The following is a 15,748-nucleotide window of genomic DNA, read 5'->3' as shown; positions in this document are numbered from 1 at the left end:
TATATTTTGACTCTAAATGTACCTGGAGAATACACATTGCGTATTTGAAACAGAAATGCCAGCAAAGAATCAATTTTCTCCAAACAATAACCGGAACATGGTGGGGTGCCCATCCAGGAGACCTCATTCAGTTATACAAAACAACGATATTATCAGTGTTAGAATATGGCAGTTTTTGCTTCCGATCAGCTGCCAGGATTCATATTCTCAAGCTGGAGAGAATACAATATCGTTGCTTGCGTATAGCCATGGGGTGTTTGCATTCGACACATACGATGAGTCTCGAAGTTTTGGCAGGAGTACCCCCGCTTACTCTTCGGTTCACAGAATTATCCTACAGATTTCTCATCCGTTGCAAGATCATGAATCCATTGGTGATTGATAACTTCGAAAATCTACTCCAACTGACTCCTCAGTCAAGTTTTATGTCTCTATACCATGAGTACCTTACCCATGAAGTGCACCCTTCACCGGGCATCTCCAACCAAGTTTGCTTCTCATACTTCTGCAATTCCTCTGTCAATTTTGATCTGTCCATGCGACAAAAGATCCATGGAATCCCAGATCATCTACGCTCCGATTACATTCCGGAGATATTTTCGGCAGAATATGGGAAAGTTAGATCTGATAAAATGTTCTTTACTGACGGTTCATGCATAAACGGGTCCACTGGCTTCGGCATCTTCAATGAAAATTCCAGTGCCTCTTTCAAACTCAAAGATCCTTGTTCCGTGTATGTCGCTGAACTGGGTGCGATATATTACGCATTAGGGATCATTGAAACATTGCCCATCGACCACTATTTTATTTTTTCAGACAGTCTCAGCTCAATAGAGGCAATCCGCTCAATGAAAGTTGATAAACGCTCATCTTATTTCCTAACAAGAATAAGACATCTATTGAGTGTTTTGGTCGAAAAATTATTCAAGATTACCTTAGCATGGGTTCCCTCTCATTGCTCGATTCCGGGGAATGAGAAAGCGGACTCGCTAGCTAAGGTGGGCGCTTCAGAAGGCACACTTTTTGAAAGGCAAATTACTTTTAACGAATTTTTTCACATTCCTCGTCAGGACACACTCGTTAGTTGGCAGCGCATGTGGAGTGAAGATGAGTTCGGTCGTTGGTTACACACGATTATCCCTAAGGTTTCGACGAAAGCTTGGTTTAAGGGATTGAATGTCGGTCGTGATTTCATTCGCGTGATATCTCGGCTTATGTCCAATCACTACAACCTAAACGCGCATCTCTATCGAATTGGGCTCGCAGCAAACAATCTTTGTGATTGTGGCGATGGCTACCACGACATCGAGCATATTGTCTGGTCGTGTATCCGGTTCCATGCTGCTCGCTCTCAGCTCTCTAGAGCACTGAGAGCAAAAGGCAGACAATCGGATATCCCCGTCCGGGATATCTTAGGTAGCCGTGATCCTGATCTTCTGCTTCATCTATACCTGTTCCTCAGGAACGCCGATGTCAACGTTTAATGATTTTTCCTTCGTTGTGTCCCTGTTTCGTATCCCTCCTATTCGATCTATAAACTTTTACTTAGTCGCGGCAATACATACACACACTCTTTACAGATACACGGGCCAAAGGTTGTGCAGTCCACTGATGATTCAACAAAAGCCAAAGATTGTACCGCTCATGACAACTCTACACGAGCTGATGATTGCGCCGGCTAGTGACCATTCTATCCTGGATTCCTCGAGAAGACGCACCACGCTAGATATGGGGTACAGACAAGGGGGGCGTTGCTGATTAATGGTCAGCTGCATCCCAATAGGAAGTATCCCGTGTCGGGCACAGGTACAGATCATTGAAGACAGCAACATCACAATTACGAAAACACTTGTAATACTAACCTCGAGCCAACCGCGAGTAATCGGTTACATATTACTAACATAGTTATAAGGCAAACATTGTCGAAATATTGAACTCCCGGCCCCGTCAGGTTGACGCCATATGAGCCTTAATAAAAATATATATTTTGGATAAAAAAAAAAAAATGAGCCAAATCAATTTAAAAAACTGGTCTGATCTGAAATAATTTCCAGATCAAAATATTAGATGATACTTTTTGATGATTCTAGAGCGATATGGCTCGATTACGAGCAAAATTAGGCTCCTCTGTCCCATTGCGATCACGACGAAGATGTAGCGTCGCGAATGTTGTGTGTATTTTTTTCATTGAACGTGAAGATTTTGTTTCGAATCTTGGCTCCAGCTGTATCCCAGGTTTTAGTTTACCTTCGTCGATCGAGCCGCAAGGTATACGCTTTTGTTGTGCTCTCGAACTCGATCACGATCCGTGGTCCCAATCTTGGTAATCACTTCGTTCTTGCCTGTTCCTTCTGTTTGAATTAATGATTGGTCGGTTTGTGAGTCTTTCGGTTAGGTTGCGCGGTTCATTGGTATCAGCACGCCGTCAGGCATCATTGACTTCTATCAACAGACCACAGTATTGCTTCCTATAAATCTTCTTTCTGAATGACCACCGTGTTTTAAGAAGTTCGTGCCCAGTGATGTGATTTTTTTTTATTATTGAACTGCGCTCAACGGAAAGTGTTTTTTTTTCGTCCTGCTCTTCAGAAACATTGTGGAAACTGCGCTTAACTATCTTAAATGTTATCTCTTTTTTATATTTTATTTTAATTCGATATTTCATCGCGAGCGAAGTGATCTTAAGAGAAGGTTGATGTAGAAGGAAGAGGTGAATAACGTGCAAACGATGATACGAAAAGGAAGTTAAAAAAATGTAACAAGTTCAACAAGTGTAATGTGAATTGAATGTTTACCATGAAAACATCTTGTTTATAATGTGTTGAGTTGATTCTATATTAGCGATGAATATATATTCTCGCGAACACGGAATCTGTAAGTGGCGCTAAGCAACATGAGAGTGAAGTTGTGATCGATCAATTAAATGTATCAGCGGGAGTCTCCAGAAAGAAAATGAGAAGACGAAATTCTGACATTGCCTGATGTATCATTATAGTAGCAACGACTGTTTTGGATTTCAGTGGATAATAACATATGTTCGGAACATGCTACTCGTGAGAACAATAATTATATGTTTAGTGGCTCTAAACGTCTGGCAGCAATCTGTTCGATTGTAAAATTGGATTTCTCTTCAGATATATCTGATGTTCATCTTTTGATAAAACGTTGGGTGAAACATTAGAAACATAAATGGATCAGACAGCAGTATAAAAAAGTTATTCTGGGTGTTTCGATTGATTAATTGTGTATTTTTGTTATAACGTTCATCAACTATCTGATTCATAGATTATCGTGACAAGGACATATTGGTTCACGATTTTTTTGATTCAAATAAATATTGTTCAGATTGGTCACGATGGTAACGTATATTACAATAAAATAATTTTTGACTCATGTCTATTTGACTAGGATTTTTTCTCGGTGTTAATGTTCTATGGATCTGTACATCACAGATGCGTTCAGCTACGAAAAAACGACGAAACCGAGACTTTAGAGAAGTAGGAATATTGGCAAGGCTTTAAGCTGGAATATTGGGAATCCTTTTGTTTCGTATGAAATTTTCAACTTTGTTATCAATTTTATCCAATATCGACCTAATTCTAGTTCAATTCCCCACTAGGAACATTGTGGATCTGTGCATTGTTTTCTACTCGGTCATTTCAATAGATTGGAACAATCATCATTTATAAAAATATATCATGAGGCACATTATTACATGTGACATCATTCACTATCTGTAATTACTTATCAAATTTAATATTTATCTACAATGTTTCCAAATTTCAAAACTTCAGATCTAACTGTTGAACTATTCGTTGAAATCAATTTCAAACGAATGAAACCCTTCATCGTCATAAATAAAGTACTGCATACTTCGACTGAAATGTATAGTGCTTTGAAAACGTCCATAAAACATGAAAAACATGTGAAAACATTTCTCAACAGAATCTTGAGGCATGTCGTGTGCGCCATAGTTCGCCAAACGTGGTCCAAGATGAAGAAAGCTTCTAGACAAAAGGACTCTCTCAAGTGCATAGACGTTCATCTTAGCAAGAATACCAGGGCTATCTATTTCTCCCAACAGCACTTTGGCTGCAAACATTGCCTGGCTTACTATCCTTCTATTCTGAAGTGTCTCGAGACCCAGTAACTGGCAGCGAGCTTCGTAGGGTGAAAGATTTATTGAATCACTAGCTGAACCGGCGAACTTTGTCCCGCCCAAAATTATTGTTTTGATATGAATTATTTAGAACAAATTTCTAAACTTTTTCTCTTCATAACATTGTTCTATGGGCAGAATACAAAAAAAAAAAATCAAAATGAAGACGGCTCAAAAGAGACCTTTCCTTCTTCGGATTTTGCGTTTAGCAACACATTTGGCCTTCCTTTTTTATTTATATAGATAGGAATGCGTTATTTCACCTGAAAATCCATTTCCACTTTCAAAGAAAGATCAATTTCAATCGCGCAAACGTCGAATGGACTGACAACGCTTATCATGATGTAATTTTAAAACATCTGGGAAATCAATTTTCCGAATTTTCCGACCTTCCTTCAGAGTTTTCCGAAAAATTTCCGATTTTTCTCTCCATAACATTGAACAGAGAGACTGCACAGACGAATACATCAAAATAAAGATGACTCAAATCGAACGATTCCCTCTTCAGGTTTCGCGCTTAGCAACACATTTGGCCTTACATTTTTATTTATATAGATTCCATGGGAGATGACGTAAGGCATAACGGACGAATTTTCTATGAATTGATTCTACCCATTGCTCCGGTGGAGCTAGAATGTAAACATTAACCTATCCTGACACCCAAACCCACTACAATTATATACACTCTGATAAGTGAAATTTTGAAAGAAAAGAATTAAAAATGCCACAATGAACGTTCCTAATCCGCCCGTATCCGTCTACTAATAGTAGCTTTAATGAATATTTGCTGGACTCGTCAATCACCTTCGTGCCATTGTTGGCAATTGAACTGTCTATTAGTGGTTGGAACTCGTTGATGTTTTCACTCAACGTTCAAATTTATATTTAAATTAATATTAATGTCCAGCCAGAAAACAATATCTACATACTTATGGTGCACTTTTTCACAAAAGCAACCATTTTTGGCAAACAGTTCTTCGTGAAGCCACCTCCGATTTTGGATGTTGTCCAAGCATCCGAATGACGCGGAGAAAACTCTGTTCCGCGACCTTCATCGTAAACAAACGAAAACACACTTAGCATTATCAACGCAGTTAAAGTTGTTAATTTCACGCTGGTGGATTCACTACTCCACGGTTTGAATTCGGCGACTTCAAATGTCAAGCATGTCAAACCTATAATTGACCAATTAATTAAAATAAATTGTCCAATCCCTCTGCTAGTACGCAATGCAATTCTGCTTAAACCATGACAAGAGGGTTGTTTCTATATATACACAAGGCAAAGTCTATTCACCATTAGCGAAACTGTTCCAGCGTATAGCAGCATCCAAGCAATAATATTGTCGTTAACTTATTTGATAATCTGGTCATAGGTCGCGCATGAAACATGGATGATTGATCATAATAGTGGGTAATAAATAATGTTATTTTAACATGAAAGTGTAATTTTCTCTGGCTAGTTAGTCAATCTGTGCTTCTATATGGCATGTAATCATAATTAATCTTGTACCTAAACGCAGTCGTTTGTACGAAGCGATAGTAAATTAAAATAATACAAGTAGTTCTGCATGATTATACAATTATCAGTATTTCTACTATTGGGTTGTAAAATAATCTCAATTTATTTAAAAAGCAATGGTACTGAAACGAATGACTTTAATTACAAACAGTTTATTGTATTCTGACAGCTTTACAAATGTTGTCACAATACTATTACCATGCCTTCATAAATCTTAATCAAGCTATTAACTTAATGATTGCTAGGTTCAACGTATTTCAACACGCTCAGGATTATCGCTATTTATTCCACTATTCCACACCACTTCTTCCATATTTGATCATCTCAGTTTCAGCAGCCGAGTCTCGCATAGTTGAATACTGCATGCTTTCAAAAACAGGAGATTTACACCCCGAAGCGACGAACCGGCTGTCGTAGGATAGCATTGTTCTTCCAACCGGGGAAAAGGAATATTGTGATAATATTGTCTGCAACATCACATGCCATGACTAAACCGCCCTTGTTTAAACTCACAGTCGTCATCGCGACTAGCATCATCCTTAAGACTGTATAGATGAAATTCGAGATGGACATTAAATGGTTTTCCTTGTGTCTTCCATTCTGATTCGCAGTTCTGCTAAATTCGGTGTAATAAATTTTGGTATTTAATTTATAGCATAGTGTATGGGGGACCGAATCGACCGACAAACCTGAGCATTTTGCTCCACAATTTTTCGTCTCTCAAACCGGGACTTGACAGTTCATACTAGTGAATCAATCTTGTCGTGTTTTTTTCTGCGAATTGATTTTTACATTTATGTTTTCGATTAGTAGTTAAAATGAAAACTTTTCGAATTTAACACTTTTTATTACTCTGTAAGAAAATAGTTTGAGCGGATTACATTTTAGATCAATTTTTTGTATTGTTCTTCGTTGAAAATAAATGTAATGCATAAGTTTTACCGTCCGTTATCCTTTATGTATGCCGTAACGTCTTTATGGCATACTTATTGTTGCTCCTTGAACCACTAATTTACTTGATTGAACATCAGGTGCTCAGTCTTGATTTGAACATGCACGTCAAATACAGTATGCATTGGAACAATTCACGTTAACGCAGTGATTGTGTCACATTCACCCGAAATTCTGTTACCCGAAGGACAACTACCCGAAATACATTCATCCGAATTCCAATTACCCAAATGTAACAAATACCCGGATGAACATTTACTCGAATAAACATTTACCCGAATGAACATTTACATGGATGCGACATTTACCCAAATGCAGCATATACCAGAATGTAACCTTTACCCGGATGCAACATTTACCTGAATGCTTAATTTACCCAAAAGTAACATTTATCTAAATGTACTATTTACAGCTTTGTTTGATTAGAAGGTAGTTTTTTTTACCCTCCACTCACCCCCATCTCGAAGATACTCTTATTTGAGGATCCTAGAGTTGGGCTCCAGTTATTTTAAAAAAAGGACACAAACAAACATTTAGAAACGAGATGAGTGGACAAAAACATGAAAAACAAAAATGTATGGACCCCAGTGAAAAATAATATTTCTTTTAAGAGATCCATTGAGTAGTTCCTGATAAGTGTTATTAAAATGATCACATTCATCATTTTTATATTGATTAAATTCTTATTTTTGCATGAATGATGGACTTTCAAATTCGATTATAAACATTATCCAGTCTTTTGTATCACGTGGCCCATACACGTAGAAGTTTTACCTGCGAGTGGTCGGCGCTTCCGGCGGCGGGTCTGCGGCTGACTCGGATTGCGTCACCTCGGCGGTTTGGGGGCTTTGGGCGCCTCGCTTCCTTATCCTCGATAGATGGGGACTTCGTCACCTCATTTTATCACGACAAAATAAATTCATAATAATAATTGCGTTACGGTGGCGTCAATACGTAAGCTCATTTTTTCATTCATTAATTTTTCCACATTTTCAAGGCATTTATGCTTTATAATTTTTTATGTCAACATCACCTGCATAATTTTCGAAATATTCCATAGCAGGTGCTCGTTTATAAATGATCTCTAAGCCTTAAAGGTCAATACGGAAAGAAAAGAAGACGGTATTTTAGTTATGCCTACACTTATTTCTAAAAATGATACAGCGAAGTCACCAGCATCATTTCAAATTTTCTCATTACAATTTTTCATTTTACTTCGTATATTTGTTTTTTGACGTGGGACTACGTCTAACCGGAGTATATGGGGGGTAAAATGAAAACATAAACACAGAACATGCAAGGAAAAATGAAAGATTCCGAATGCTTATAACTCGAACATTTCTTACTGTATCGGAAAGATGTTTGCATCAATTGATAGGGAATATTCCTACGCATCTATCGCAATTAATAAAATGTTATTTGTCATTAGATAAACAATTGAATAACTGTAAAATGTTAAGCGTTATTTGAACGCCCTAACTGATTGGCCCGATTTACGGTTTCCCCAACACAGCCATCATAACCAAGCAGCCTTGTGGGAATCGACATTGCAAATACATGGAAGTATGGGGATTTTTGTTCTCACCGAAATGTGTTCCCTAGCACAGAATTCAAAACCAAACAGTTGGAAACACATGAAGGTCGGGGGTATTTTTGTTCCGACTGAAATGTGTTTCTCTAACACAGACTTCAAATCCATGGAGCGTGGGGAAATTGGTATTGCAAATTTATGCAAGTCGAGGTTAATTTTTGTTACGACCGAAATGTGTTTCCCCAACGCAGACTTTAGAACCAAGGTGTCTGGGGGAATTGGCATTGCAAATTCATGCAGGTCGGGGGTATTTTTGTTCCGACTGAAATGTGTTTCCCTAACACAGACTTCAAATCCAAGGAGCGTGGGAAATCGGTTTTGCAAATAAATGCAACTTGCGGGTACATTTGCATTCGCCTGCCTTTGTGCAGACTAGAATATGCTTCCTTAACACGGTCTTCTAAATTTAGGAAACTGGGAAAATCTAGCAGACATTAGAGGCGAATGAACTGAAAAGTTTAGAACCTCTCTAATTCATCATCAGTCAGTCAGCAGACATTAGAGGCGAATGAACTTTCAAGTTTAAAGGCTCTATAATATAAAAAGTATAAGTGATTCATGCAAGCAGGGGTTACTTTCCTCACCCGCATGTTTTTTTGCACTCCGAAATGTGTTTTTCTAACACGGATTACAACGCGAAAAGATTTGGCTTTGCGGCGGATAGGCCAGCTTAACCAGGTGAAAACCATAATTTTTTTACACTTAGGGCTCTCGAGATAAATTCATTTTTCGTAGCAACGGCACCAAAGGAAGTCATTGGATTGCCACTGTCCGATGACTTCCTTTGGTGCCGTTGAAGAAGAATTTCACAAATGGTTTTTGCAATGCTCCATCTGTTTTTCGTTCAATGTGCGTAGCATCCATTTTCCGAGCTCCTGGATTTTTCCCATGGGTTCTAAACGATGGCAGATTGCTGTTCGGGACATATTCAGTATTTCTACTTTTTATTGTTGCGTTTGTGTTGGGTCTGCGTCCAACAACAAATGGCAATAACATATTTTGGTGGTTTTATGTCAAATAAAAAAAATATATAGGTGAAATGTGGGTAAAATGAACAGCGTGGTAAAATCGACGAGTGCCTAAATTTTGTTAATTTAACTAAAAACCAATTGTTGTCTTAAATCTTGATCACTCTATTCGATAAATCATCAACTGTTCACATAATCTAGGATTGTTGAATGTTGTCTATTTTTGCTTAATATGAGTGATTAATTCGCATTCGTTGTTTGGGGGCAGAATGATCAATGGTGGATTACGACTTACAATGTTATGTCTACCAAATGATAGAACTTATCACATGCTGCTTTGTGGCTTTGATGCTGAAAAATATGGCATCTCAACCAAAACCAAATCTCATTATGAGAAACGTTATGTTACGTACTCAGTTTTTGTACGCATGAGAAAACTTAATTACTACTCTATGTAAAAGGGCCAACTTATTTCATACATGTATCATGATTTGAACAAATTTTGACATTGAATAACGCATTAATCTATTCCTATACTATTCCTCATCTAAACGTTATATGTGCAAGTGTTCATTTTGCCACCACCAGGTAACCATTTCAACCCCACATAAAAATAAAAGTTTGATTTTTCTTTTTTTCTTCAGTGGGATTTTTTAAATTTTCTGAGTAAAAAGCGTTTGAAATATTAAATAACATTCAGTAGCTATAATATTTTTCGAAAAACGGGGATTGTAGCAGTAATAAGAATTGGATATTTTCGATACTTCTGGAAGTTATCGACGACAATGCACGAGAAGACGTTATTGACCAAGAAGAGATAATGAATACTTAATTATCTCGATCTAACTCATTTTGAGTTTCCGCGTTATCTTCTTCCGAATAATCACTGAAAGATAAAATCAGAAAATCGATGTCATTACACGATTGAATAATCATCTTAATTGCTATTCTGATTTTATGTAATGACAGTTTGCTGACAGATTGTGACTATTTTATACAATAGAATAGCAGCACAGCGAATTCACGATTAATAGCTAATATTCCATTTGAGTTTACTTTGTTGAAATATATGTTATAGACGTTTCCACGATATATACAGCAAATTCAAGAGATCATCTTAATTGCTATTCTGATTTTATGTAATGACAGTTTGCTGACAGATTGTGACTATTTTATACAATAGAATAGCAGCACAGCGAATTCACGATTAATAGCTAATATTCCATTTGAGTTTACTTTGTTGAAATATATGTTATAGACGTTTCCACGATATATACAGCAAATTCAAGAGATCATCTTAATTGCTATTCTGATTTTATGTAATGACAGTTTGCTGACAGATTGTGACTATTTTATACAACAGAATAGCAGCACAGCGAATTCACGATTAATAGCTAATATTCCATTTGAGTTTACTTTGTTGAAATATATGTTATAGACGTTTCCACGATATATACAGCAAATTCAAGAGAAAAAAAAATATCTTCCGAACGAAATGCTTCACATTCTGTATACATTGGGGCTCTAATTATCCGTGAAATTGAATTGCAAAGCCACCGTGGATTTGAAATAAAAATAATAAATAAAAATTAAAATAGAGGTGGAAACACGAAAAAAATCAGTACTGAAACAATGTTTGATTAATAAAAAAAAATAAACTGTTACTCATGTTACATGTTACTCAAACATAATGAACTACAGTTGCACTTGATTTAATTCGCATAGGATCGGTGAACTAAAGTATTTCACGCCGTTATAATGCAAAATTTTACGTAAACAATGAGAAAAGGAGCCTAGGAACGACACAGTCCAGAACTACGACTGTGACTCAACATCATGGTTTGATAATGCATATGAGTCAAAGAAAAAAGAAACTGAATGCTGAAACCAGTGGTCTGCTCATCAAGTTGGAATTTTAAGATTAGCATGAGGCACATCCTGTTTCATTTTCGACATTTCAGAATTGATAATTGCTGATGAACTGATAAACTCCTTCTTAACGGCTCTCGGCCACTTTGCGTGTTAAGCAAAAATTGTATGTTTATGCAAAATTTGGTTGTATGGTTTTGAAAGCGGGTATACAAAAAAAAAAAAGAAATACGCCATCAACAGTTCACCTTGTTAATGAATTCTTTAACGGATGCATAAATCACACAATAGTCCAAAGACTATTCTTAATTTTAGATCCTTTCATTTGTACGGTCAATTGAAGGTTAACAATGAGTGTAGCACTACGGTGAATGTATTAATAACCATTTTCGCATGTTATTTCTGTCAATAGATTTGATATATGGAAAAGTTTAAAATTGAACAAAACAAGGCCCGTGGTATTTTTTTTAGTACTTGTGAAGGTTGTTATGAAAATTTATTTGTCATAAAGGACATTAAAGTTAAGACACGCTGAAATTGACATCGTTATGTGCTCAATTCGGTATGAATGATATATCTCTAGAATCTACATATGTGTTGCTACCATCCGACATTTTTTAAGATAACCGAGAGCTGTATTTTGTATCGAAACAAGGAATAAGCGTGCTTGCAAATTTTGTTGATAACCGTTGTTCTTCATTCTGTTTTTGCTCAAAAACTTTTATGGCCTTTTAAACCAGGACTAATTTTTGACTCTCTAATTGTTCGCACAACAGAAGATACAGAGGTTTGGCTTCCGTTGATGCGGTATTCAACGTTCGGCTACTAAGGAACACTAAAAATCGACCCCTATTAATTAACACAAGTTCTCATTTGAAACATTCAAGATATTGTATAGGTTGTGTTACGTGAAGCATTTTTTTATACGGCCATCCCATGTCAAATCGATATAGTGGTTCTCAGATTTTCGTGGAAAGTGGTGGATTTGTTATTTATAGCGAACAATTGACTATTTCCGTTTTAGGGTGGTCCGAAAAATCACTTTTTTTCACTTTTTTCCAAAAACGACTTTTTTCAAAAATTTATGACTGTTGAACTACTGGACCGATTCTAATAATCGGCGTATCAAGTTTAAGCCATTCACCTCGTCTTTTTAGAAAAAGTACATTAGTAGCAGAAAATTGAATGTTGTTTGATTTATTGTTGATTGTACTTGTTTTTTGTGGTTTTCATGGTCTCGGGACCAAGGGCGCTACAATTTTTTTATATTTTTTCTATAAATATTTCAAAATCAGAGATGAGTTCTTTTTCTTTTTTAAATTATGGTTTTTAAAACTTGACCGATAGTTCGGAATACAATTTTTTTCCTCTTTTTCCTATTTTCGAAAATTGATTACTTTTGGACTACTAGACCGATTTAGGTGATCGATATATCAAATTAAAGCCAATTAGCTAGGCTTCTTTTGAAAAATATTACACTTGAGAAAAAAAATAATTTTGTTTTCGTGATTGTTGATTGTATTTGTTCTTTATAGTTTACATGGTCTCGGGACCAAGGCGATATATTTTGTTATATTTATTTTTGAAAGCTGATTTTTTACATAACATCTCTAGAAATCAAAGAAGTTTTCTTTTTCGTTTTTGAGTTATGATTTTTCATAGTTAACATGTTTTTAGTCTTCGTTTAATATTTTTATGCGACTATACTGGATCTATACTACTAGAATCCAATTTATTCACTAGTGTGGTATTTTTTCACAGAAAACTAGCTAAATTTCTTGAATTTGGTATATCAATCATCTGAATCGGTACAGTAGTTGAAAAGCTATGAATTTTTGAAAAAAGTTTTGAGATAAAGGTAAAAAATGATTTTTTGAACCATCGGTTAAATTTGAAAAATCATAACTTAAAAACGAAAAAAACATCTCTGTTTTTGAGATATTTTATCCCAAGACCATGGAAACCATAAAAAACAAATACAATCAATGATAATGAAAAAAAATTAAATTTTCTGTAACTGGAGTATTTTTGCTAAAAAGACAATTGGCTTTAATTTGATATGTCGATTATACAATCGGTTTAGTAGTTCAAAAGTAAATTTTAGAAAAAAGTTTTTATAGGAATTTTTCGGACCACCCTAAAACGGAAATGATCACCCTGACGAAAAAATTAAAAAAAAATACGGGCCTAATATTTTGCGATAAAGAACAAATCTACCACTTTTCACGTAAATCTGAAAACGACCATACCGGTTTCACATGGAATGGCTGTATTAGAATAAGAATATTTCAGTAAAAAGTATTATTGTTGTAATCTGTATTATTAAGTATGATTTACACTTGATATTTACTGAATATTATGTCTATTTATTGTTGAGAAAATGATGTCAAATTTACTCACTTGACTAAGTTTCTGAATTGGTAAGTATTTTGTATGAATAAGATAAATTGACCGAAATAGTTTGAGAACCTCTTGTCTAAACGAATAATATTGGATGTTAATCATAATGTCCGAAGAAAGCCATTTCTCAGATAGAACAAATGCATAATAAATTAAAAAATGAAGTATTTGCTTGAAAGAGACAAGTTTAAGAATAGGACCTCGAGCGAAATGAACGACCCTTAAGTGACAGCTTGAGTTTAATCGAATGATGTTTGTATTCTGGATAGACCTTAACTGGGTTACATCCATTTATCAGCATCCTTTTTGCAAGTGCCTTGTTCATGGACATTTAATTTTATTCCAACAGAAGATGTTTGGGTGACCTCACTGTTCGTAATTTGAGCAAACCAATATTTTAGGAGTATATCAGCAAACTGAGAGACGAAGCTTATCAATGGGCACATGAGTACTCTAAAAAAAATCATATGGAAAATATTCCATTTCTGTGCCCTCAATTGACAAAGAATTAGGGATCTTACCTCCAAAATTTTCACATGAGGGAGATTTACATCATGAAAGATACCCTCTGTTTATACGTCATTTCCGTCGTTTTCCTTTGGTATTGAAGAATACAACCCAACGCTTTTTAGAGCCTGGAATCGCCTAGTACCTAGAGCAATGATTTTCAACCGATGGGGAATTCCCCCCTAGTGGGGAATATGGTCATTAAAAGGGGGGAATTGTGCAAGAGAATATTGTACATTAACTTCGCTTTGAAGATGGCATAATTAGAAAAATTGAATTGAAACTTTATTGGATGCACTAAAATTTGCGATCCTCGGCAAATATTTCCAAATCTGAAATGTAATGTTCAATTAAACAACTTCACAATGTTTGAGAGACTTTCGTCAGTAAATGGTGATGGAACAGATGACGAAACAGTACAGAAAACCATAAAAAAATGAGATTTCACAGCATTTGTCAAGGCTTTTTACAACAAGCTAAACTTGAAACACATTTTCCTTATATCAAACAACTAGGTTTGGATATAGGTTGAAATCCCTTCCGACTGGCAGTGATGAAATTTACGGAGTAATTTCAGAACAAGCTCGTTAATCTACAAATGATCGATTCTTATCCTGATATGCGAAATATGCGTTACGAGTGATGTTGTCTTTTGCGTAGTATTTATGTGAATTTATGGAAACTGGTGGAAACGAAAAACCGTGACAGAGTGAATATCGAAGATGACATGAGGTGTGCTTCGATCTATAAACTTTTACTTAGTCGCGGCAATACATACACACACTCTTTACAGATACACGGGCCAAAGGTTGTGCAGTCCACTGATGATTCAACAAAAGCCAAAGGTTGTACCGCTCATGACAACTCTACACGAGCTGATGATTGCGCCGGCTAGTGACCATTCTATCCTGGATTCCTCGAGAAGACGCACCACGCTAGATATGGGGTACAGACTAGGGGGGCGTTGCTGATTAATGGTCAGCTGCATCCCAATAGGAAGTATCCCGTGTCGGGCACAGGTACAGATCATTGAAGACAGCAACATCACAATTACGAAAACACTTGTAATACTAACCTCGAGCCAACCGCGAGTAATCGGTTACATATTACTAACATAGTTATAAGGCAAACATTGTCGAAATATTGAACTCCCGGCCCCGTCAGGCTGACGCCATATGAGCCTTAATAAAAATATATATTTTGGATAAAAAAAAAATGAGGTGTGCTTTTCGATAACAAGTAACGAATCAAGTTTTTTGCGAAAATCAATCAGGCGCAGGTGCCAAACTGACTTGACAGACTTTATATACCTTTTGTGTAATCAGATACAAGTATAAAATCAAATTTGTTGCGAATATAACTTGAAAACCGTTTGTATTCTTTCATCATTTTACTGATATGCTACAGACTTTCTTACAAAATACTGATAAGGGGTTAGCACTGGGATTAATTTTCGTAAAGGGGGGGAAATGACCACTGACCTAGAGTATACTTGGAAAAACAATCGCAATGGTTGGAAGTTGATGGGAATTATGCGGATGTTGTATCGGAGTGAAATAAACAGAATTGTTATATGGAATGGACATAGAAATTTTAATGTTGTAGAAACATACCTTGTAATTATCTTCACTACACAAATAAGTTGAAAACTCTTCAGGTTACGTACACGTTGAATGTCCGAGTTGTTCACATTCAATACAATACTTTTAATGACCATTTTTGCTTTTTTTTCATTTAAATTTAAAAAAAATACACGAATAAATAGTACATACATTTGTACAT

General features: G+C 36.0%; 1 protein-coding gene across 11 annotated transcripts in view; it reads left to right on the top strand.

Moving 5' to 3' along the window:
- Window positions 1-2,240: 2,240 nt before the first annotated feature.
- The window catches only part of LOC129777571 (protein Wnt-2), a 64,948-nt gene continuing 51,440 nt past the window's right edge, over window positions 2,241-15,748 (top strand). For 4 of the 11 annotated variants that reach the window (XM_055783930.1, XM_055783928.1, XM_055783925.1 and 1 more), the window contains exon 1: window positions 2,337-2,874. The gene's annotated coding sequence lies outside the window, so the exon portion shown is untranslated. The other 7 variants (XM_055783922.1, XM_055783923.1, XM_055783929.1 and 4 more) reach the window with 7 other exon arrangements.

Source organism: Toxorhynchites rutilus, chromosome 3, assembly GCF_029784135.1.
Source record: "Toxorhynchites rutilus septentrionalis strain SRP chromosome 3, ASM2978413v1, whole genome shotgun sequence".
Lineage (NCBI taxonomy): Eukaryota > Metazoa > Arthropoda > Insecta > Diptera > Culicidae > Toxorhynchites > Toxorhynchites rutilus.
This window is presented reverse-complemented; position numbering and strand designations above follow the sequence as displayed.